Here is a 23,244-nt window from a genome sequence, read left to right on the forward strand (position 1 = left end):
TTGACTGATTTCCATTTATATGCTTATTTCTGCTGTGTTATTGTTAATAGTAAAATTCCATACATCCATCTCCTCCTGCTTATCCTTTTAAGTGTGTGTGTGTGTGTGTGTGTGTGTGTGTGTGTGTGTGTGTGTGTGTGTGTGTGTGTGTGTGTGTGTGAGAACAGTTGTTACGCTACCTATCTTGACCTCTCAAACTGGTTGAAAGATATACCACCGAAAGTATGTGAGAGCGTTCTTGTCTGTACCTGCATGTAAAAATAAGAGTCTTAAACCAGCAGTATGCTGATTTTATCTTTTTGCCTGAGGCTAAAACATTAATGAGAAGGACTAGCATTTTCATTTAACACACTACGCATTGACGATAGCGTCCCTGGAGTCATTTGACTTGATTTATTTATTTTGCTTTATTTTGGAGAACGCCTTAAAGTGCCCAAAGGCAAACTGTGTGCATTGCATTGTCACGCTAACACCGCCATTTGCATCATTTCAGTAAAACTTTATGGATATCAACATCAGTCTAAATGTTGATCCATGATTGAAATGGAGTATTTCACAGTATGTGTGTAGGCACCAGTCATTTGATCAAAATACAAGGTTCCAACAATGATATAAGTTCATATGAATTAATTTTCAGATGACTTGCAGATTTACAGATGACTGTCCAACAACAAACTACAGAGATTACAAGACTACAGTATGAAATGGTGACATCATAGGCGCCATGGTCGATGGACTCAAAACCCCTATACATGAAACAGTCCCTCATCTGATATTGCAGTTTTCTTTTATGAATGTTCTAGATTGATGATTTGGCCACTCACAAAGTCTAAAGTCTCTCTCTCTGATAGTTTTCAGCCCAGTTGATCCTTTACTTGAATGTTAAATGGTAACAAGTATTTAGTGGAAGGCCAACATCTGGAATCAATCTGGCGGAATTAATTTTCCATAAACTGCACAAAGACAGTCAGGAAAACTCAAAATTCATTTTGCCAGACTCTCTTCCCAAAATCAAAGAACTTATTTAAATTTTACCATGGAAAACACTGAAAAAAGCTAAACTAGTTATTCATTTATCTTTTTGAAAAGTAGCCTCTTCTCACGGAATGCCTTTGAAGTGTGCTTTAGGTGTGGATTACCTTTAAAATTATTGTGCTGATAAGACACACCTTTAACTCTCAAAAGTACATGCTGTACATGCTTGTGTTACATAAGGACGCTAAATAGAAAGGGCCTGCACATCACAGAGTGTGTTGGCAGCACATTGTGAGGTAACATCATGTTTCCAAGCCCTAGAGGGACGGACTTAAACGTGATGTGGGTGTGTCTTTACATTATTACATTATTAGATTACATACAGCCCATCGGTTTGTTCTTTTTTGAAAACCTGACTCAACACATCCCAACGCGTCTCTGCACTCATGGCGGAGTTGAGACTACTGCTTCTATTTTTACTGGCCTTAGTGAGTATTCAGTCTTAAACTATTATCACATTAACATGCTAGGGCATCCTTCTTCTTATTTAAAGCGACAAAACAGCACCATGAAGTGGTGCGGTCAGATATTATTTATTTTACTGCCTAACACAGATTATTATTTATATGCTACAATCAAAGTTGGCGGTTCGCAGATAACACAGTGTAAGGAAAATAAGAAAGCCTCGCCCAGCGTTTTGTTGTGGACTGAGGGATTTAACTGTACTATTGTCATTACAGATGATGAGTTCTGAGGCCAAAGAGAAGAAGGTAAAGAAACTGAGGAGGAATCGGAGAGAGTGGATTCCTCCTGCTACAAAGCTGATGGAGAACATCGACTACACCCATTTGGAACACATTGCAAAGGTCTTCAGCTCATTGAAATCTTTATAGCATATACACATGTTATATGCACGTTATATTTTTAAGCAGTGGCTGAGTGGCTTCTATCACATCATTTGGTTATCTTCCGCTACTTTAGGATAGCATGTCATGAACATTCCTTTAAAAAAGTCCAGTTGTACTCACAGTTGAACACTTGAAAACAACCACAAGTCATAGGTTTGCTGTCAGTGCAGATTTCCTATTAAAAACTAATTGTTAAAGGATTTGCAAATCCAATATGATCGCAGTGATACATTTCAGGTGCAGACATTTGTAAAGTTCTGCATATACTCTTTCTTTTCAATAGTAAAATTAAAAGTTTAGACATCATCTATGTCTGTGCAGTATCTGTTGTACCTGCAGTGCTTTGGCATAGTTTTTGTATTATTACAAAAACAATTCCAGTAGAGAGTGAAAAACAGTTCTTGAACACATACTTGCTCTTGCTAAAAAGTATAACAAGGAATATTTAAGAAGCACCCCAACCTGACATCACTGTCTGAGACTTAAGTTCAACTTCAATAGTAGAACAATTTTTTACATGTTTACCATCTATTTTACCAAGTCTTACTATGTAATTTACAGTAAATGCTCCCCCTGTTTTATTTCAGATGCGCTCTGATAAAGACAAATTTGAGATAGTTCAATATTTCCTTTCTGGAGAAGGGGCAGATAAAAATCCATTAAACCTCTTTGTGGTGGACCGAGAGACTGGTTTTGTACGTATCACTGATCTGCTGGATCGGGAAAGCTGCCCATCCTACAATGTAAGTTTGTTTTGATGTTTGTTTGTTCATTTTTTCTTTTCTGTTTTTTACTCTGCATAGTTTTCTTTCACCATTTTCTCTATTATGTAACACCAAACAATATCATGGAATTCCATTCCTGGTCTCAGCTCCACTTCTGTGAGATACAGACCTCAGGGAACGTATCCACAGCAATCGCAGAAAAATAGAGTTAGCATTTTTGTATGGTTGAAGGAATGTACATTAGCTGCTAACATTAGCTACTAGCAGCTAAAATATATATTATGAATGTCAAACAGAAGTACAGTCATTGCATTTATTTCTGGCCTTTGTATTTCACCGAAACTATTAGAGTCAATCATTGCCATCCATTAGCTGGTGGCCAGGACTGCTGGTCATACTGCTGTTGGATGACAGGCAGCTCCAGCTGATTTGTCATTCTTACAATTGTAAGTCAGTCCCTTCTTCATGGCTTATCTTAAGCTTACACAATTTCTGATTGCTAATAGCTGGTGATAGCTCACTGATGCCAATTTGCAAACTTGCTTTGCAGCTTGTTTTATGAAGTAGGCCACAAAACCAACAGTTTCCAGTCCAGTCTTTTATCACAACAAGTCCACATAAATCCAATCTAAAATCAATCCTCCTTCTGATAAAATGTAATTATTTTTAAAAGCAAAACTACTCAGGCCAGGTTAAAAGTATTTTCCTTTAAAATGTCCTTTTCTCTCACCGGAGTGTTTAATTTCAACCACCTTCAACCTGCCACAACTGTGTCCAATAGCCTCCTTCCTTCCTGTTTTTCTCCCTAAACTCATTCTTACTCTCCCCTTTATAGAGAAGGGCCCTATCGCACCAGATTAATACCAGATTGCAAATTTTACTGAAGAAAAGAAATGACTTTTCTTCAGTAAAAGTTGAATTTTAAAGTTGAACTTGAAGGATCAATTTTAATCTTAGGCCATAGAACTCCAGGTACGATCTGAAATTCCGAAGTCATTAATATAGTTTCTATATATAATTGTATTACATATTAAAAGTTACATTTTAAAACTATCTCAGTCTGTCATTCACAATTTACACAGCTATCAGGGATCGCTAGATACAGGAATGGGACCACGGCAGAGGATACCATCCCACTGATTATAACAGTCCAGGACCAAAATGACAATGCTCCTTCTTTTGAGCTGCATACTGGAAACATTAATGAGGCAAGCGAAAAAGGTAATGATGGATTTTAAACACAGTTTTCTATATGTGATGGGATACAAATTGCATTTTAGCTTTTATGGAGTTCTTGTGAGAAAATCCCTGAAATCTGTCCTCTTCTGAAGATATTTCTTCAGCCTAGGAGTAGTGAGATGATATTGCACGAGCAATAGAGAGAGGGGGAGTCATGACAGACAGGGGAAAAGAAGAACAGAAGAACTCTGGGGTAGAAGCTTAACATTTCACAGACGACCTTCGACTTGCTTAGTCACAGCCGTCCGCATCATATTTACATCTTAAAAACTGTTAAAATATGTCTGCGTTCTATAAGATCCAGTTGACATTCATTTTGCGAATCAGCCTCTAACCTTCTTTTTTGTCGCATATAAACACAGTCTGCATATATTATGTATGTGAAAGTTGTTTGTCAAATGATCATGTTGAGCTGTTGTGCTCCACTGCAGGAACCTTTGTCATGCAGCTTAAGGGTAAAGACAACGATCAAGCTGGAACAATTAATGCAGAGATCTCCTACAGCATCGTCAGTCAGAAGCCAGAAGGCACAGGTCACATGTTCCATTTAGATGAAAAGACTGGAAAACTGTACGTCAAAGAGCCCACGCTGGACAGAGAGGTGAGGCTAGCAGTCACTGCACGTACAGCAAGACACATATATGCTTCTGCATTTTTGCACGAATTTCTTTCTTAGCTTTCTTAATATATTTCTTAAATATATACATTTTGGTTCAGGCAATCTTTGTCAGGTACAATAAAACAATGTTCCTGGACTGAAAATGTAATTAAAATAAAATATTCTTAAGAGAGACAGTGTGCAGATGTCATAATTGGACCATACCTGCTAAACGCGCAAAGGTGATTTTCTCATCGTGGAAGGAAAACAGGACCGACTGGTCCGACTCATCTTAGCTTAGTATGATTACAATTCTTCTGAAGTATTTGGATATAAGTCATGCGTTTTCACCTCCTTTTCACAGACTTATGACTTCTACAGCCTGGTTATAAAACTAACTGATATGGGAGGAGCAGCAAGTGGACTAACAGGAACTGGAACTGTAGAGATCAAGATCCTGGACATCAATGATAACATGCCTACTCTGGAAAAATCTGAGGTGATGAATATGGCCTTTACTTGTTCTTAAGGCATCCAAATTTATTCTTATATCATTAATCACTTTCAAAACAACTGTACATAGCTGTGTCTGTCTCATTATTTATGGATGGCTTGAGTTATGCACTTTACGTTAGTGGTATCAAGTGTGCTTTGGTGGCCCAAGCTGCAGGGAGTTTAGGAATATCCAGTAGCAGTAAAAGGCTGTTACTTCTGCACGCTACCTGTTCCCAGAGTTTTGAGAAGCAGTCGTAGATTCATTTCCATCTTCGTAGTATGAAAGTATTCATCTGCGTGTCAGACAAATTGTGGCAAAATGGTGTTTAAAAAATTCTTAAACTGTGTTGGCCCATTTTGGAAAGCTCTGGAGTTTGCTCCTTTGGACTGTCTATGTAATTTAGACATAGCTTATGGATTTGAAAAGTAATACAGGAAGAAAGTTACCCTGCATTCTTTCTAATTGCCATGGGGTAAGTCCCTTGGTAGCAAAAACCAGTTTCAGTTGTTGATTTATTACTTCAGAAAATATTTCTGTCACAGTCTGTCTGAGGCAGACTGCATGTATTGTGAAAAGGACTCAAATGCAGACCAAAACAGAACGTGAAAAGTGACGTGGATAAACAAAAACAAGCCGTTTATTAAGGCCTGGGTGAAACTAAACAAAAACCTAAACTGGGTGAACTAAAACATGGAAAACTGGCATGGATACCTGGAAACACAACGTGGACTAGCAGACAACCTAACAAGGAATGACTGAAAACAAACGGACTAAGTACACACAGGAGGGTAATGAGGGAAGTGGGAACACATGGGGAAAAAAGCTGAAAGAAATGAACATAACCAAGGGGAGAGTAAAACTAAACACAATGAACACAGGAACACAGGACCGCTTCAAAATAAAACAGGAAACATAATGAAATACAGACATGAGAACATGAACTCAGTGGCGTGTCTAGAAACTTTTTGTTGGGGGGGGCAGGTAGGGGCACAGATTTGGAGAAGGGTGGCAGATGTAATTGGCAGATAATGTTTAAAAAAAAAATTCTACCAACCATTAACCATAATTCAATAATCCTATAAACCTAATAACCGAATGAGCTTTTAACTCTTATTAGAATGAGATTTTAACCACTACGGTGCAAAGTTTTTAGATACTGCGTTGATAAAGTACAAGAGATACAATCAGTGCTTTGTCAGTGTTTACTCAGCATTCAAGGACATCAATATTTGCATAGTATTTTTACTGACATGTAGTGCACATACGTATGTTTTGGGCAAAAACATTTTTGAATATTAAAATACGAACATTTGTAACAAACAATTGACAAATTAGCCAGTTCCAATGTAAAACTTTCTCTGCCTGTTAAAAAAAGAAGATAATCTTCTCACAAACTGGTGTTTGATTTTGAAACAGGAAAAAAGTGGGGAAACAACTGAAAAGACTAACATTTGAATGAAACCTGAAAGCAAGTAAATACTTTCTATGCTGCCTTATGGTAAACTTTAGTAATATTGATAAAGAACAACACTGGCTGATGATGAAATACAGTCAGCTGGCATGGTGACACTGCCAGTATAACCTGCAGGGCTGGACTGGGACAGAAAATCGGGCATTTTGACTACAGACCGGCCCACCAGGTATTAAAACCATAAAGCCTTTGAATGAAAACAAATGCTGTTGTGACAGTGATGTACACTGTCTTGTTGGTATATGTATGATTTCTATACATTTTACATCAGATAAAAACTTTGGTTGTAAGATTTAGATAATTATTTAATAAAAGCGAGATATTTTAAATGAGAATAAGAAAGAAAAGTAATTTCTTTGTGCTCCACCTCTCCCTGTTAATGCCCTACCTGGCCCCCTGGCATAACTTTGCTAGACCCGCCCCTGCACAGTTACCAGCTGTCAGCTACGTAAAAAAGGATCCTGGTGTTATTTGTCTCTCAGAAACAGTTCATAACTTCCCTTCAACTCATTCATGTCACCTAAACCTGTTTCTCCATCACCTGTTCAGCTCTGATGATCCAGTAAGGACATCTCCTGGTTTCATCTTCATGTTTCCCTCTCACCACATATCCAAACTGACATCATGACCAGCAGCTTTACAGCTGTGGCTCCAGCAAACATCAGCTGATACTGGAAATTAATATTAAATAAATTCTAACAACAGCTGATCAAGCTTAAACGTGCTGCTGTTGTTTAGCGCGACATCTGCTGGTTTCCTCTTTCTGGCACAAAGTGGGCGATAAATAAACAAGAGAGAAAAGCTGATCAGCTGATCATTGATCAGTTTCATGATTGAAGTAGCAACAGAAGAGGGAGGGGGAGAGAATGAGAGAAGAGGCAGCTGTGCAGCGTAACGACAGAATAACTCCAGCTTTGTGTCTTTTTCCATTCTAGCTAAAGTTCGGGACAAACTGCGTCTCTTCTCAGCTCAATACCAAATGCATAATATTTTCTCTGAATGAGGGACCATTCCATTTTTAAGGAGCCGTTGGCAACTCTACTAACTAACCTTATGAATAAAATAAAGTTCACTATCAGTAACATCATAGCAACTGAACAGCTGTACAGAAACTCCGTCATGCTAGCTCGGGCAGTATGAGTTATTGCAACTGACGGTAAAAAGTCAGCACAACAAAAATAAACTCCACCTAAACTTAGTTTATATCTGACCCAGATAGACTGCAGGTCATAACTTCTTACCTGAAGTTCAGTTCACCTGACACTCGGACTGGCGGCTGCCTCGGGGCTCTCCTCCTGCCTCCCCTTCCCTCATCCACCTGCTGGCCTCTGTGGAAGCCCCGCCATAGCCACCACCAAACAACTGAGTTATTTTTACACATCGATCTGGCCAATCCACCACCTCTCATTGTGTGGATGCTTTAAGCATCCACACTATTGAGTTCCTCTTGGGACTTCCGTACACTTTTTGGCACTTAACTACTTCCGCAATTTTCAGCCGATTTTCACCGTTCAAATTTTAAACTATTCTGCTATTTCTGCTAATGTGTGCTATGTCTTTTGGTATTTTTCACTATTATACTTTTTAAAATATTAAGCTTAATTTGTCCCATTGAAATGAATGGGAAACTTCTGCAATTCTGCTAAAATTTGCTTGTTTCTGAAACTTAACTACTTCCTCATATTTTCACGTAGAACAAGCATTCAAACTTTAAAATGTTCACAAATTATTGGGCTATTCATGTGTGATTCAGCTTTTTCAAATCTTTTACCGTTTTACTTTTATGCCTCTTAAAGTTTTGAGTTGCACAATTGTGATTTTTCACAAAATACATGCGTTGTTATGGTTGCTATGCTCTTGGCTTCCAGTGTGCCACTGAAGCTTTTGCAGTCTTCTCTTCATGTCCGAACAACTGTTTGCTACTTGCTCAATTTTCACTCAACTTCCACAAATTATACATCAAAACGTAGGTATTTTTGCTGGCTTTCAGGAAATGTCACTATCATTGTTGTGGGATTTATAGAATTTTGGCAAATCTCCTCAGACCAACACAAACTCTCAAAACTCTGCATAGAAAGTCAATGGAGAGCTTGTTCAAAATCATCGCTGGATTTCTGTAATGAGAGGCATATTTGAATCGTCATATCTCCTTAACGAAGCGACTTTAAGACATGAGGCTTGTCCCGGTATATCTTCAGACACTCCTGACGCTCACAATTCAAGAATTTCTTTCTCACCTATTACCGTTCTGAAATGAGTTGGACTTGTTTGAGGGTAGGAAATTCGTCCGTCGCACAGATTTCTTCAGATTTCAAACTCTGGAAATGAACCACTTTTTTCTCTCGTCATAACTTTTTGTTGGATTTCCACAGAGACCTGAAAATTTCCATGACTGTTCCCCAAAGCCTGCTGTCTCTTACGGTGAAAGAATGATATCAATGCTCCAAATAGATTTCGAGTTACAAAGCGTTGTTTGAGGGCAAGTCAAGGCAGTTTTTGCTTCACTCTACTCAGTTATGGTGCATTACAAGTCAAATATCTTTAATAATTCATATTTTAATGATAAATTGTTAACACTGGAAGATTCCCCCATCTCTTCTGAACAAAACGGTGTAAGAATGACCGCTCTAGCCCCTACGGTTAGGAAATTATGGTCATTTGTTTGAGGGGAGTCGTCACTATGAGAAATAGACTGCAATAATCCTGTGCCTCTCTGTGCTGCCTGTGTAAACAGATGCACCTGTTTTGGCGGGAAAACGTAAACAGCCACTCTGATTGGTGGATTCAAATTCAGCAGCTCCCAGGCTGACCTAGAAACTTACTTCTCTCTCCCTGTGTGTGTGTGTGTGTGTGTGTGTGTGTGTGTGTGTGTGTGTGTGCGTGTGCGTGTGAGAGAGAGAGATGGGATGACCTCATTCTAAGATTCAAATTCAATATATTTAGACTGGTTGACTGAATTGGATCTTGTGTGTGTGTCTCTCTGTGCATGTGTGTTTCCTTCTGTGTACATATTTCTGATTGTGTGGCTGTTATATATTTTTTTTGCTGATTTTTTTCATTTAACAAGTATATTTGAGGGACTCTCAGCATGTTCAGCATTTTTTCAGCTGTCCATTTTGCTTTTCCAATTTTTCTGTTTAACTTATTACTATTGTGCTAAATCAAACTATTTCTGCTATTTTATAAGATTTGTGCTTAATATACTATTTCTGCTTTTAATAGGATTTGTGCTTAATATAGTATTTCTGCTTTTTATAGGATTTGTGCTTAATATACTATTTCTGCTTTTTATAGGATTTGTGCTTAATATAGTATTTCTGCTAAATGTAGTATTTATGCTTAATCATACTATTTCTATATATTTCTGCCAGGCAGCCAATCCTCTGTGCGAACTCAGACACATATCACATATCAGGGCCTGCACGGCTTCCCAGCCAGCCAATCATGTCTGAGGTCTTCCGTTTCCTCTCTCGTCATATCTCAGCGACGGTTGTACAAAGCGCAATGAAAATCGCAGTCAAAGTACACCAAAGTCCGCTGATTCACCCAGCACAAGAAATATGCCTCTAGTCCACCTAGTTTTTGAGTTACACAACGTTTTGTAACTCCAAAAAACTGCGTTTTTCGCCTCTCACCGCGATCTAATTCTGACTCCTCATCACCCTGTTTTTCAAGACGGCTCCTCTCTTTCCCAGTGGCGCAGTTGGTAATGACACGGGTCTGCAAGCCAAAGATCGTGGGTTCGATTCCACCTTGGTCAACATGTTTTTTTCCCTACAAATTAATACACTGTCACAGACCAGTAATTCATATTCATCATTTATTACAATTCTGCAAACTGTTATGATTTTACCAGCTTTTCTAATATGGACCTCACATTCTTAACACTCCATGGCACAAATACTCTTCCCTTTAGGCTCTGTGTATGTGTGTGTGTATCAATATTTCTCCCATTTTAAAGTATTACTCCTCTATAATTGTATTTCTGTTAAATCAAAGTACTTTTACTACATCTTAGTACTTCTGCTCAATCATAGTATTTCTGCTAAATCATAGTATTTCTGCTACTTTTTGGTACTTGTGCTAAATACAGTATTTCTGCTAAATCATACTATTTCTACTATATTATATTTTTCTTTCTAAATATAGCATTTCTGCTATATAATTGTATTTATGCTATGTTATAATATTTGTGCTAAACCAGAGTATTTGTGCTGAAACATAGTATTTCTGCCAAATGATAGTATTTCTGTCAAATTATAGTATTTGTGCTAAAACATAGTATTAATTTAAAATTACAATATTCATAGTTCATCACAGTGTCTCTGGTAAATCACAATATTTCTGCTAAGTTCTGCTATGCTATTGTATTTCTGCCAAGTATTATGTTTCCTCTAAGATATTGCAGTTCTGCTAAGTTATTACATTTTAGCAAACTTCTTTTGCTTCTGCAAAGTTTTTACAATTTCTGCAACTTTTCAGCTTTTTCAGCTAGTTTTTGCAGACAGCTTCAGCTTAAAGCATCCACACTGCATTTTCGCAGGAAATGCAAATTTTTCTAGTTGTTCATGCCCTTACAAAATAAAAATAAAAAATAAGTCACCGGGCATATGCCCGGTATGCCCGATGGCCAGTCCAGCTATGTTAACCTGCAACCAAATCTGCAGCTCCATACAGCAATGTTACGACTTAGATGATATCTTATAACTCATAACTCTTATGTTAGCTCCCCTCAGTAGCATACTGTCAGAAATATTCGAGGGCTGCAATAATTCTTTAAGTGTTATTTTTTCCTTGGTATTCTAATTTCACCGAAGTTTACTAAACTCAACAAACTTAATATTACTTACCGGGACATTTATTCTGTCCTCATTTTCTTTCACCGAAAAATTGTTTCCTGCAGTGCCATCTTTCTTGCTTGGCTCTCCTACCTTTGCTAACGTGATGCACATAGCGCAGAAGCCGATGCTGCATTCACTTACACTCGGATATCTGAGCTTCACCGTGAAAACATAATCGGACATTTGATATTTGATTGAATTGTATTGTTTTGCCTTTGGGGTGGCACCTGGGGTGGCCAGTCTGGTTGGGGGGGTGGCCTGTGCCCCCCCAGGCCACCCCGCTGGACACGCCATTGCATGAACTTGACAACAAAAGACATGAAACACATAAAGGACAAGGAAGACTTAACACGGGTTGAAAACACAAGGGAATCTAATAAACACATGAACTTAGATAACCCAATGAACTTAACCATCAAAATAAACTCAAACTCAAAACGCTGGGTCCAAAGACCCAGGATCGTGACAATTTCTCTCCTGAGCTCAAGTTCAATATAGTTTTAATGTTTGTGTTGGGTCTGTGTTTCCACAAGCCCCGCTAATTCTAGAGACTTATTCATCATGAAGAAAACAAGACAGTCAATCGATCGATTATTTGCGCAAGGGAGGCCTCGACTGTGTCCACCATGAAAATGACCTCCAGATCTGACCTCCTCCTGCTGCCTGTGTGTGTGTGTGTGTGTGTGTGTGTGTGTGTGTGTGTGTGTGTGTGTGTGTGTGTGTGTGTGTGTGTGTGTGTGTGTGTGTGTGTGTCAGACCTCCTGCTGACCAAAGGGTCGTAAACGCAGGAAGCTTACATCAAAAGCACAAGGATGTGTCTGTGATAAAAGACTACAGCCCCCCACCTAGAACCTCGAGAATCTGGGGGGAAGGACAGTGGAATTTCTTTCATCAGAGTTAAAACGATGTACAAATGGTAAACATAAAAATGACAAACATTTAACAATTCACTCTAACAGTTTGCTTTGTTGAGCATGGGCCAATTTTCAATAAAATGGAAGGAGTGCATGTTTTCAAGCATACTTACATTGTAATGTCATGTGAGTTGTTCATGTTGTTCCAGGTTACTGTTATAAACAGTTTTTAAGTCAGCTCTACCTTATTACTTATTATCCCTATTACTTACTCAGTATTATAGTGTACTAAATATGTAACGATGTCTGCTGTTCAGTTTTTATAAAGCATGCATCGTGTTTTAACTTTTAACCAAAACTAGCATCCAAGCCAGGAGAAAAACTTCCAAGCAAGACAGTATTAGTGCCTCCTGCTATGGATGAGCACACCATAAGCTCAGAGATTCCAACAAGCCTCTTACAGCCCCATAAACCCTGCTCCCGAGTACAAACTACACTGTGTTCATTAAGGCTGTTGTCTTTAATTCTTTGCTCTAAAAATGCCCTAAAAAGGTCAGTGATCACTGTTTTATTACCACTATTAATCTGCAGCATGTTTTAAAGCAGACAAAGAGCGATTCAGATAACCCATTTACGTTGTAATAAATCAAGGGTCCAGTGTACACTGTGCGGGACAGGATTACCTGGGTCCTACCCTGGTGCCTGGCCTGTCAGGCCTGTAGAGTTGGAGAAATACTTTGAGAATCTCATCAATCTCATCTCAGGCCTTCTATAATAGAAGCAGAGTCTGAGGATGAGGGGACGGCTCGATTTCATCTTTGTTTTTTGTAGATGATGTAGTTCTGTTAGCTTCATCGGGTGGAGACCTGCAGCTTCCACTGCAGTGGTTCACAGCATGGCATTCTGAAGGATGGACTGATGGATCGCTTAACACTGGGGTTATGATAATTATTGGTGAAAAAACAGAACTGCCGTTTTTCATCTGGTAAATACAAAACATCCTGTTTCAGAATGACACTGAAAAAACGGTGCATGAATTTTTGGCAGGATTTCATTTAATCTAAAATTAACAAGAATGCTAACTGTGAGAGACCACCTTACAGAAAGCTATAGAAAATTTAAGAAGGAACTATGTACAGTTTATCATTTCATATAATTTCAATGTTTTTCTAGTCTTTTGAGCACTGTAAGCACAATGATAAAGAAAAAACAGTACAAGATGACAATAGGATAAGTTTGAATTACTAAAATCATGTATTATTTCCAGGCACTTAACATCGTATTATTACAAAAACATTTTCATAATGGGGTGTATCTTTATCACGCTGTTCTAATTTCAGTATTCTGGCTCAGTGGATGAAAATGTTGACAATGTCGTGGTGATGAAAATCAAGGCTTTGGACAAAGACCAACAATACACAGACAACTGGCTGACTCGCTTCACAATTTCCAAAGGAAATGAAGATAATCTCTTTTCCATTGAGACAGACAAGGAAACCAACGAGGGCATCTTAAAGTTGATAAAGGTATTTAATACAGCGGGTAAACAACTACTGAACGTGTCACCAAGTTTCAATATTTTCGATATTTCAGTAGCACCTTTGTTAGTTTTAAAGGAGCTATAAAAGCATTTTCACCAGATGTCAGTCGCAACCAGTGTTGGTCAAGTTACTTGAAAACAGTAATTAGTTACTAATTACTGATTACTTCTCCAAGAAAGTAATCCTGTTACTTTACTGATTAAATATTTTCAAAAGTAATTAGTTACTTTATTACTTACTTACAATTTAAAAAAAACATGATACACAACCAGAATATGTAATATTAGAGACACTATAACAAACACAATCACGGTTTAGTAGCGCAGTATCGCAGCATGCTCAAGGGAAAGTAACAGTACTCTTATTACTTTTTTTGCAATAGTAATCCCTTCAATCGTTACTTGAAAAAAGTAATCAGATTACAGTAATGTGTTACTGCCCAACCCTAAACCTGACCCATGCAATTCATACCTGCAAAGAAAACAAACCACAGATGCAGGGACACCGCGAAAAAAGTCTTGAGCACATGAAGAAAGGGAGGTGCAAAAAGGAATGGAAAGTCATGACACCAGCTGAAATCTGTCGGTACTTAGAAGCAATCCTGCCCGCCTGCCTGAATGTTTAAGTGAGCACTGCTAGGGCCATAACCAGGGAGTGGAAAGACCATAGACCGGCCATGACCAGGTGCTCCCCCACAAGATTTCAGACAGAGTAAAAAGAATTATCAGCAGAGTTGTCCACTTGTTGAGAGCTACAGAAAAACCTGGAATCAGCAGGTTGAATTGTTTTAAAGAAAACAAGTAATGCACTCGAACTATGGCCTGTAGGCATGCTCACTGAAGAAAAAACATCTTGAAGTGCATTTAAAGTTTGCTGACCAACATTTAGGCAAGCTCGTGAGATCCTGAGAGAATATCTTCTGGTCTGCCGATGCCATGTTTGGAGGTCAAAAAGCACTGCATATCACCACATATATATGTTATCACTGTAATATTATGGGTCTTTATATATTGAGCGGTTTGTATACACTAGAGCTCTTTCTTAGATTTAATATAATTTAGTTCAGTCTGTCACTGTTCTTATTGTTACCACATTTTTCATTTTTACACATAACTCAATACTTAAAACTTAAAACCATGAACATCTATAGTTTGATTTCTCTACACGTGTGGATTGGTGGATTGGTTGTTCTCAACATCTGGTGAGAATTTCATGACAGTAGCACCTTTAGAAATTGGTGACGTGTTCAATGTTTTACACTATGTATTTGTATAAACTCACTTCAAACATTTTAATTTGCAGCTAGTTCTGGGTTTGTCTCTTGAATGTATTTCATTTTTTGTGTGTGTCTGTTTTCTCTCAAGTAACTCATTTTATCTTTTATCATTTATTTTGCAGCCTGTGGATTTTGAAGAAGTCCAGAAGCTTGAGCTTGGCCTTTTGATTGAGAATATTGCTCCGTTTGTGATTGGTAGTGCTGTACACATGGATGTGGATGTTCATGTTGGAGAGGGTAACCCTCTAGTTACTGGAGCTGGTGCCGGGGCAGGAGCTGGTGCTGGTGCTGGTGCTGGTGCTGGTGCCGGGGCAGGAGCTGGTGCTGGTGCTGGTGCTGGTGCTGGAGCTGGTGCCGGGGAAGGAGCTGGTGCTGGTGCTGGTGCCGGTGTGGGTGCAGAGACAGAGCTGGGAGTAGATGTGGAATTGGATGTAGGCGAGGGGGATATAGGGTTGGATGCAGGACTTAAACCTGAGGTGGAGGCTGGCCCTGGAGTTGGACCTGAAGTGGGCACTGATGTGAAGTTTAAACCAGGACCAGGAACAAAGCTGAAGCCAGATGCACCAAAAAGCTACCCCATTAAAATATCAGTTAATAATGTACCAGAGGGTCCAGCATTTATACCTGACACCAAGATTGTTCATGTATCCGAGGACCCAAAGGAAGCACCTAAAGATGGCAAGATCGCTGTGTTTGCTGCCACCGATCCAGATACAGGAAAAACAGCTGAAGATGTCAGGTTTGTCAAGTTACAGTAAAATCTGTGAGACTTAGTTCCTCCTCCTACGCCGAGTGGCGCATCGGGCAGCTAGTGATCTCCATCGATGTCGGTCAGCAGCGACTGCTTCAGCTTCGTCCCAGGCAATGTCGACAGTTCTCAGATCGTCCATAAATGTTCGACGCCATGTGGTCTTTGGTCAGCCTTGCTTTCGCTTGCCAGTGCGTGGACGCCATGTCATGGCAATCTTAGCTGGGCGATGAGGGGGTAGGCGTAAAATATGTCCCGCAAAGCGAAAGCGCCTTTCTGCAACAACATCGGCTAATGGGCGGGTGCCTGCTCTTTGTAGGACCTCCTCATTTGTTATTCGGTCCCGGTAGGAAATTCTCAGGATTCGCCGCAAGCCACGTTGTTGAAGCACGTTCAGGTGTTGAATAATTGCACTTGTTGAGCGCCAGGTTTCACTAGCGTAAAGTGCAGTAGGGAAGACTATAGAGTTCAGTAGTCTGATCTTGACCCTTACATTCAGGGAGGTCGAGTTCCAAATAGGTTGGAGACGTCGCAGGACACCAACTGCCTTCCCTACTCTGGCGTCGACATCCCGATCAGAGACCCCGTCATTCGAGATGATGCTGCCAAGATATGTAAAATTCTCCACCTCTTCAGCACGTTGTTGGTTGATCATGACAGGAATGCGGGCACGTGCATAGCCAACTCGGAGTACCTTGGTTTTTTTGGCGCTGATTCTTAATCCAACTTTCGTTGCCTCCCTCTGCAGGGCCGCGGTCAACTTTTGGAGGTCTTCCTGAGTCGAGCCCAGCAGGGCGATGTCATCTGCGAAGTGCAAGTCAGTGAGATTACGCGCTTCGTGCCAGGGCACACCGATGTCAGCTTGGTCAACTGATCGTCGCATGATGAAGTCAATTACCAACAGGAAGAGGAAAGGGGATAGCACTTATCCTTGTCGGACGCCAGTATTGATCTTGAAGAAGGCTGTGCAGCCGTCATCCATCCGGACGCAGCAACGGGAGTTGGAGTAGAGACAACGAAAGGCATCTACAAACTGCTGAGGGACTCCATAGTGGCGTAGGATAGCCCATAGAGTCGGCCGGTGGACGCTGTCAAAAGCCTTCTCGAAGTCAATGAAATTAATAGAAATCTTCTTTTGGTATTCCAATGTTTGTTCAATGATCATGCGGAGGGTGAAGATTTGCTCGACGCATGACCGGCCACTCCGAAACCCAGCCTGCTCTTCTCGCAATCGTTCGTTCACAGCGTGTCGTAGCCGATTCAAAAGAGCGAGGCAAAACACTTTCCCGGGTACCGACAGCAACGTGATGCCCCGCCAGTTGTTACAGTCACCCAAATCACCTTTTTTTGGAAGTTTGATAATGGTGCCTTTTGTCCAATCATCGGGTACATGTGATGTTGCCCAGCAGGCGTTTAGGAGTCTTGTAAGGGCGGCTTCAAGATGGGGTCCACCATTCTTCAGCATTTCGGCGAGGATTTCGTCCAGACCTGCGGCCTTTCCACTCTTGAGTAGTCGGATCGCTGTCTTGACTTCAGTGATGCTGATTTGTCCGATATCGACAGGAAGAAGATCCATGGAAGGTGCCAGGTCTTCGGCCTCGAACCGTTGGGGTGGCTCAGGTTGGTTCAGAGTATCGCGGAAGTGTTCGACCCATCGTTGTTCTTGTTCAGCTGCAGTAAGGAGGACACGTCCATTTTTGTCTCGGATTGGAACACCGCGGCCACCACGAGCCCCAGTTAGATCTCGTACAATGCGATATAAGGTTCGGGTGTCGTTCCGATCGGCTGCTTCTTGGGCTTCGATGCCTTTAGCTTCGATCCATTCACGCCTGTCACGCCGGCAGCTGCGTTTGACCTGTCGGGCAAGGTCTTGGTAGGTGGCCATGGCCCTCTCACGCTGGTCTGCAGAAGCATGTGGGTCAAAGGCCACCTGGTCCCGAACTGACTTTGCCAAGCGACGTTGATCTATAAGTTCCCATGAACGGTCGGAGATCCAGCGCTCCTTAAAGCCGCCCCGTCGGCGACCAATCTTCGATTCTGCTGCACCGACCACAGCCTCTTTTATCTCATCCCAGAGTGTATCTGGATTTTTGTTGTTATTTCCTTCCGCAGCAAGGAGCTGGAAGCGGTTTCTCAATTCGAGTTGAAATTCTGCTGCCGTATTTGCATCTTTTAGGCGTTGAATGTTAAAAGGACTTGGCCGCTGCAGTCGTGGTTGGAGGTGCTTCAGGTGAAGTTTACATTTGGCAATTAGCAGGTAGTGATCCGAGTCAATGTCGGCTCCACGCCACACTCTAACATCGCTAATTGTGGATGCCCAGCGGGATGATATGCAGATGTAGTCGATCTCGCTTGTATATCTGCCACCGGGGGCCTTCCACGTCGCCTTGTGTATCCGCTTGTGGCTGAAGAAGGTGTTCTTGATGGTCAGCCGGTTTGCCGCACAGAACGAGATCAGCCGCCTACCGTTTTCATTTGTCATTGCTGCGATTCCAAACGGGCCGATAGTCGATTCCAGGCCATCCCGGTTACTGCTTATTTGCGCGTTGAAATCTCCGCCCACGATCAGCAAATCATGACGCGGGGAGTTGTCAATGGCATCCTGGAGCATCGCATAGAACCCATCCTTGTCAGTATCGTCAGCCTCTTCTGTTGGAGCATATACTTGAAGAATTGTGACTTTCACATGCCTAGCTTGGAAACGAGCTAGGCATGTGAAAGTCTGTGAGACTTATGTTCAGTAATTGAACAGTCATCAGCTTTTGACCTAGTCATAATGATCCAGTTTTCAGTAATTTCCATTAATGGCAAAGCTACCAATGATATGATTTATATAAAAATGTCACTCAACAAACACCTATTTCATTTGATCAAAGTATAGCAGAGTGTTGCAGTAATGGCAATAATAATATAATGGCTAATGCTTTACATTAAGGTTTTCTAAGAACAGGCAGTAATGTGGTTAAAATTCATTACAAGATATTTATTAACACATATGTAAATATTATGTGTCAAAAAGACTATAACTGGTTAACTAAAGTATCAATGATGACATTTTTTAAACTTTACTAAATTATTTTTAAATTTGGTAACATTTTATGATTTTAGCTATAATATACAAGAAAAGTATCCTAGTGAAGTCAAGAAATAAATTAAAGTTTTAGAAAAATGAATAAAATATAGTTTCTGTTGTTACTTGGTGCTATTTGAACAAAAATGAATTGGAAGAAATTGAATAGCTGTATTAATCTTAATGAGGGCTCTTTCCTTACTTTTACTCTGGTAACAGCAAAAGTTGTCAATTGGTGTAATAATACATTAACTAATCGTAGCAGGTAGCAGGGGTAGCTGTAAAAACAATAAAACAACGTTAACAGCTGTGTTCTTCTTAGCATTTAAAATATCTTTGATGGGTCTGTTTAATCCTATCAAGACACAAATTATGTTAATAATATAAAGTCTTTAATGTAAAGCATTACCAGGTATGATTATTATTTATTATAATTAATAAAATAGTTAAAAACTACTTTGTGTTAGAGGTTTTTTGTTTGTTTTTGAAGGTTTCATCTTTATCATAATGTTGAGCAGGTGTTTTATGTAAATAGAAACTTTTACTTCACTGATGCTCGTTTTTACTTTACTGATGTTTTTTCTTCTTTCTTATATATGTTTTGCATTCCAGTTATGCCAAAGCTTATGATCCAGATAACCTGTTTACAATTGATGCTGAAACAGCTGAAATTAAACTCAAAAGGACACCAGACAGGGAGTCACCTTACTTGAAGAATGGTACCTATATCGCCAAGATTCTAGCTATACCCAAAGGTAATTCTCTTGTCAACACTAAGACTTCATTGCTGCTTCCTCCACTTCTTATATTTAGGTTTGAAGGTTATCTTTTTCCCTACTGAAGGATTTCATTTCAGTTAACTACCAATAAAATATTGGTAGCAACAACTTTTAAGATCGTGGCTCAAGAGTTGTGTGTTCGTCTTGTAATCAGAAGGTTGCCGGCTCGGTCAGTCTCGGTCGTTGTGTCCTTGGGCAAGACACTTCACCTACCGCCTACTGGTGATGGCCAGAGGGGCCAATGGCGCGATATGGCAGCCTCGCCTCTGTCAGTCTGCCCCAGGGCAGCTGTGGCTACAACTGTAGCTGCCTCCACCAGTGTGTGAATGTGAGAGTGAATGAATAGTGGTATTGTAAAGCGCTTTGAGGGGTCCTGAAAAGCGCTAAATAAATGCAATCCATTATTATTATTATTATTAAATGGGAAGGTGCTATGTATACCAGTCCAGCAAATGGCAATCACGGCATTTGCTTCAAATTCTTACTGACATATTTACCGTATCTGCTTTTCAGACATGCCATCAAAGACAGCAACAGGAACAATAGCCATTCAAGTCACTGACGGCAATGACCACTGTCCAACCCTGACTACAAACCATGCCAGTCTGTGCTCTGATCAGAAATCTGTTTACGTTACGGGCATTGATGAAGATGTTAGTCCCAATGCTGCTCCATTCACGTTCAGAATAATACCTGATGGGACACAAGGCAGCTGGGTTGTAGAAGTCATCAATGGTAAGAAAATCTGGTTTGGGTCAAAAGAAAAAATGGAAACGTTTATTTTCGCCTCTGTCAGTGCGCAACAGGGCGGCTGTGGCTACAACGTAGCTTGCCATCATCAGTGTGTGTATGTGCATGTGAATGGGTGGATGACTGAACATGTAAAGCGCTTTGAGGTCCTTTGAGGACCAAGTAAAGCGCGATACAAACACAGGCCATTTACCATTTTAATTTAATTTATTTATTTATTTTTGCCTTAGTAATTGTAGCACTAATTTTATTATTATAGTGATTTACCGTAAAGACTTAAGCCTTATCTATACAGTGGGGGAAATGAGTGTTTGATCCCCTGCTGAGAATATGCAAGTTTGCTCACTTACAAAGAAATGAACAGTTTTTCATTTTAATAGAGAGAGAGATCATAAACCAAACATTTAGATTAAGAACAATTCCATAAAAGTTGATGGGCGCAGTAAACACACCCCTAAACCTTGTGGAAAGCCTTCCCTGAAGAGTTGACACTGCAAAGGGTGGGCTAACATGATGTTAAACTCTGTGGATTAAGAATGCAATGCCACTCAAGTTCATATGTGTGTAAAGTGTTTGGGAAATATAGTGTACATTTTCAGTTACAATACAATAATTATTTCCTCTAATCCTATTACAGTGGCACCAATTCACCCTATTCTAATATCATGCAGTAAAATAAACTAGCTGCTAGTTTACAGAAAAGAAATTTGGGCAAATTTTTATATGTTGTTTTTACTAAATGTAATGTAATGTAATTGGTTTTTCCTTTCCAAAGTATTTGCTTTGTTTGAGGAGGCAGAATAAATCCTGAAGTAAAGTTAATTCGAAGCTTGAGTTGCAGTGTAGTGGAGGGAAATTGTCTTTGAAAACTTTTTGTGCTTTGTTATCTCCAGAGACAAGCGCTGCTATTCATTCTCATGTGCCACTCTGGCCTGGACAACATAATCTCCAGGTAGAGGTGTTGGATGCCCAGGGTCTGTCTTGTCCAACCAAGGAAGTTTTTACGGTGAATGTTTGTACTTGTTCGGAAACAGAGGACTGCAGCCTGAGAACAGCAAGACTAGAAACTACATCATCTAAGCTTGCTACACCAGCCATTGGCTTGTTGTTACTGGCATTTTGCTTACTGCTATGTGAGTTGATTTTAGAACATCCACTAATGATATGTATAACAGGCCTAGTTGGGAAAAACATGTGTTTAAGATTTTCAATACATATTCAGGACTATTTTGTGTCTGTACAGCTATTTATTCTATAGTATTATTAAGTTCTATTTAAATATAATACTAGTTTGTTGCAACCTATTGTATTTTTACCTATACTGAAAAAGTACTGTGCATAACAGAAAAAAGGTTTAAATACATGAAAAGCCCAAACTTTTATGCTTTAGTTTGAATCTTTACATTTGAATTTAAATGTTTTTATCTATGTTTTATTTGTGCAGTTATCCCATTTCTTCTGGTGGTCTGTCAGTATGCAGGGGCAGACAAAATCTTTCCTGACCAATTTAATGCGCTACCATTTCTCCCCAAAGAAAACCTCATATCCTATCATACTGAAGGCAGAGGCGAGGATAAGGTGGGCATTCACGTTTGTCTGGGAAAATTTTTTTGTTTTATTTAATGTGGATATGTAGAAAACAAACTGATTTTTAAGGAGGAATGCGATAGCTTGTCAGTCATCCCTGATTCAATTTTGTTTTAAAAACATGATTCTGAAAACTGAAATCAATGTCGTTTCGTACAGAAGTTGTGTTCAAAGATAATTTTTTCTTCTTCTTTTACTTTTAGGAAATGTCACTCCAAAGTTTACCTGTTATGCTCCAAAAGGTTAAGATGGGACAGTCATCAAATTTCAACAGGTAAAATTCAAACATAATGGAAATTGATGAGATACAAATCCGCAGCGAGCAGAAATATCAGGCAGCTGTCCAGACTGTAATGGAGGTTGACAATGCTTACACATTTTCAAGGGAATCAGTGAACCTTGGCAGAGGGCGTGCGTCATTCAACAGAAAAGTGATGGGTATACAACACACAGAAGCCCTGTATGAGGACATAGCCCTTCCTGATGCTTTTCTCAATGATTACTACTCTCAGGTACTATGGTATAATAGCTATACATGCAATTATTTGTCACAGTATCTTCTCTTTGGACTCCTGTGTAATGAAGCTTTTGATGCCACTGACTGTTTTGTTTATTTGCCTCAAACAGAAAGCGGCATGTGCTGTTCCTGTGGAGGATTCCCATTTGGAATATGATTTTGAGGGCCAGGGCTCCTCTGCTGGCTCTGTGGGTTGCTGCAGCCTTCTGGAGGATGACAATGACTTAGATTTCCTCACTGAACTTGGGCCAAAGTTCAAGACTCTGGCTGAGATCTGTATGTTTCCTACAGTGTCCCCCAAACCCATATTGGCACAAAATGTTGCAGGTGCTATCAAAAGCACAGCTGATTTTGTCGAGCCAGTTTTTAAGAGCAGACAGGAGCACATTGTTGAAACAAAGCATGCAGACATAAAAACAGAAAGAGTAACGTCCAATACAAATATACTACAATCATCTGTCGGTACTGTAAGTACTGCCCGATCTATGACACTTCCTACCTCTAAGAGTACTAGTGTCAGACGTTCCTCTCATATTAGTCATTATGATAAACTACCCAGTCCAGTTCAGACTGTCTTACTACAACAGGAACCAATTTACTACACCAGCTCTGTATCACAACCCATACAATATGTAGTTCAACCACATCTACAGAACACACTTTTGTTAGTAGATGGCTCCAACGGAACCAATCGATTTTTTATCCAGGACATTGAGAGGTCAAGAAATCCTGCTAGCCACAGTGTTCCAACCAGCCCCATTGCCTTCCTACCCATAAGCCCACCTATGCCCCTGGGCTCTACGAAAGATAGGAAACTAATGCAGCTAAATGGTCATTGTATGCCGATTAAGGATAAAAGTAGGAATTAG

General features: G+C 39.9%; 1 pseudogene; it reads left to right on the top strand.

The window, feature by feature from the left end:
• Positions 1–1,421: 1,421 nt before the first annotated feature.
• On the top strand, positions 1,422–23,244 carry LOC146614766 (desmoglein-2.1-like; annotated as a pseudogene).

The sequence above is a fragment of the Diplotaxodon limnothrissa genome, linkage group LG17 (assembly GCF_057381915.1).
Source record: "Diplotaxodon limnothrissa isolate DT_005_m linkage group LG17, D_limnothrissa_male_GT1.1, whole genome shotgun sequence".
NCBI lineage: Eukaryota > Metazoa > Chordata > Actinopteri > Cichliformes > Cichlidae > Diplotaxodon > Diplotaxodon limnothrissa.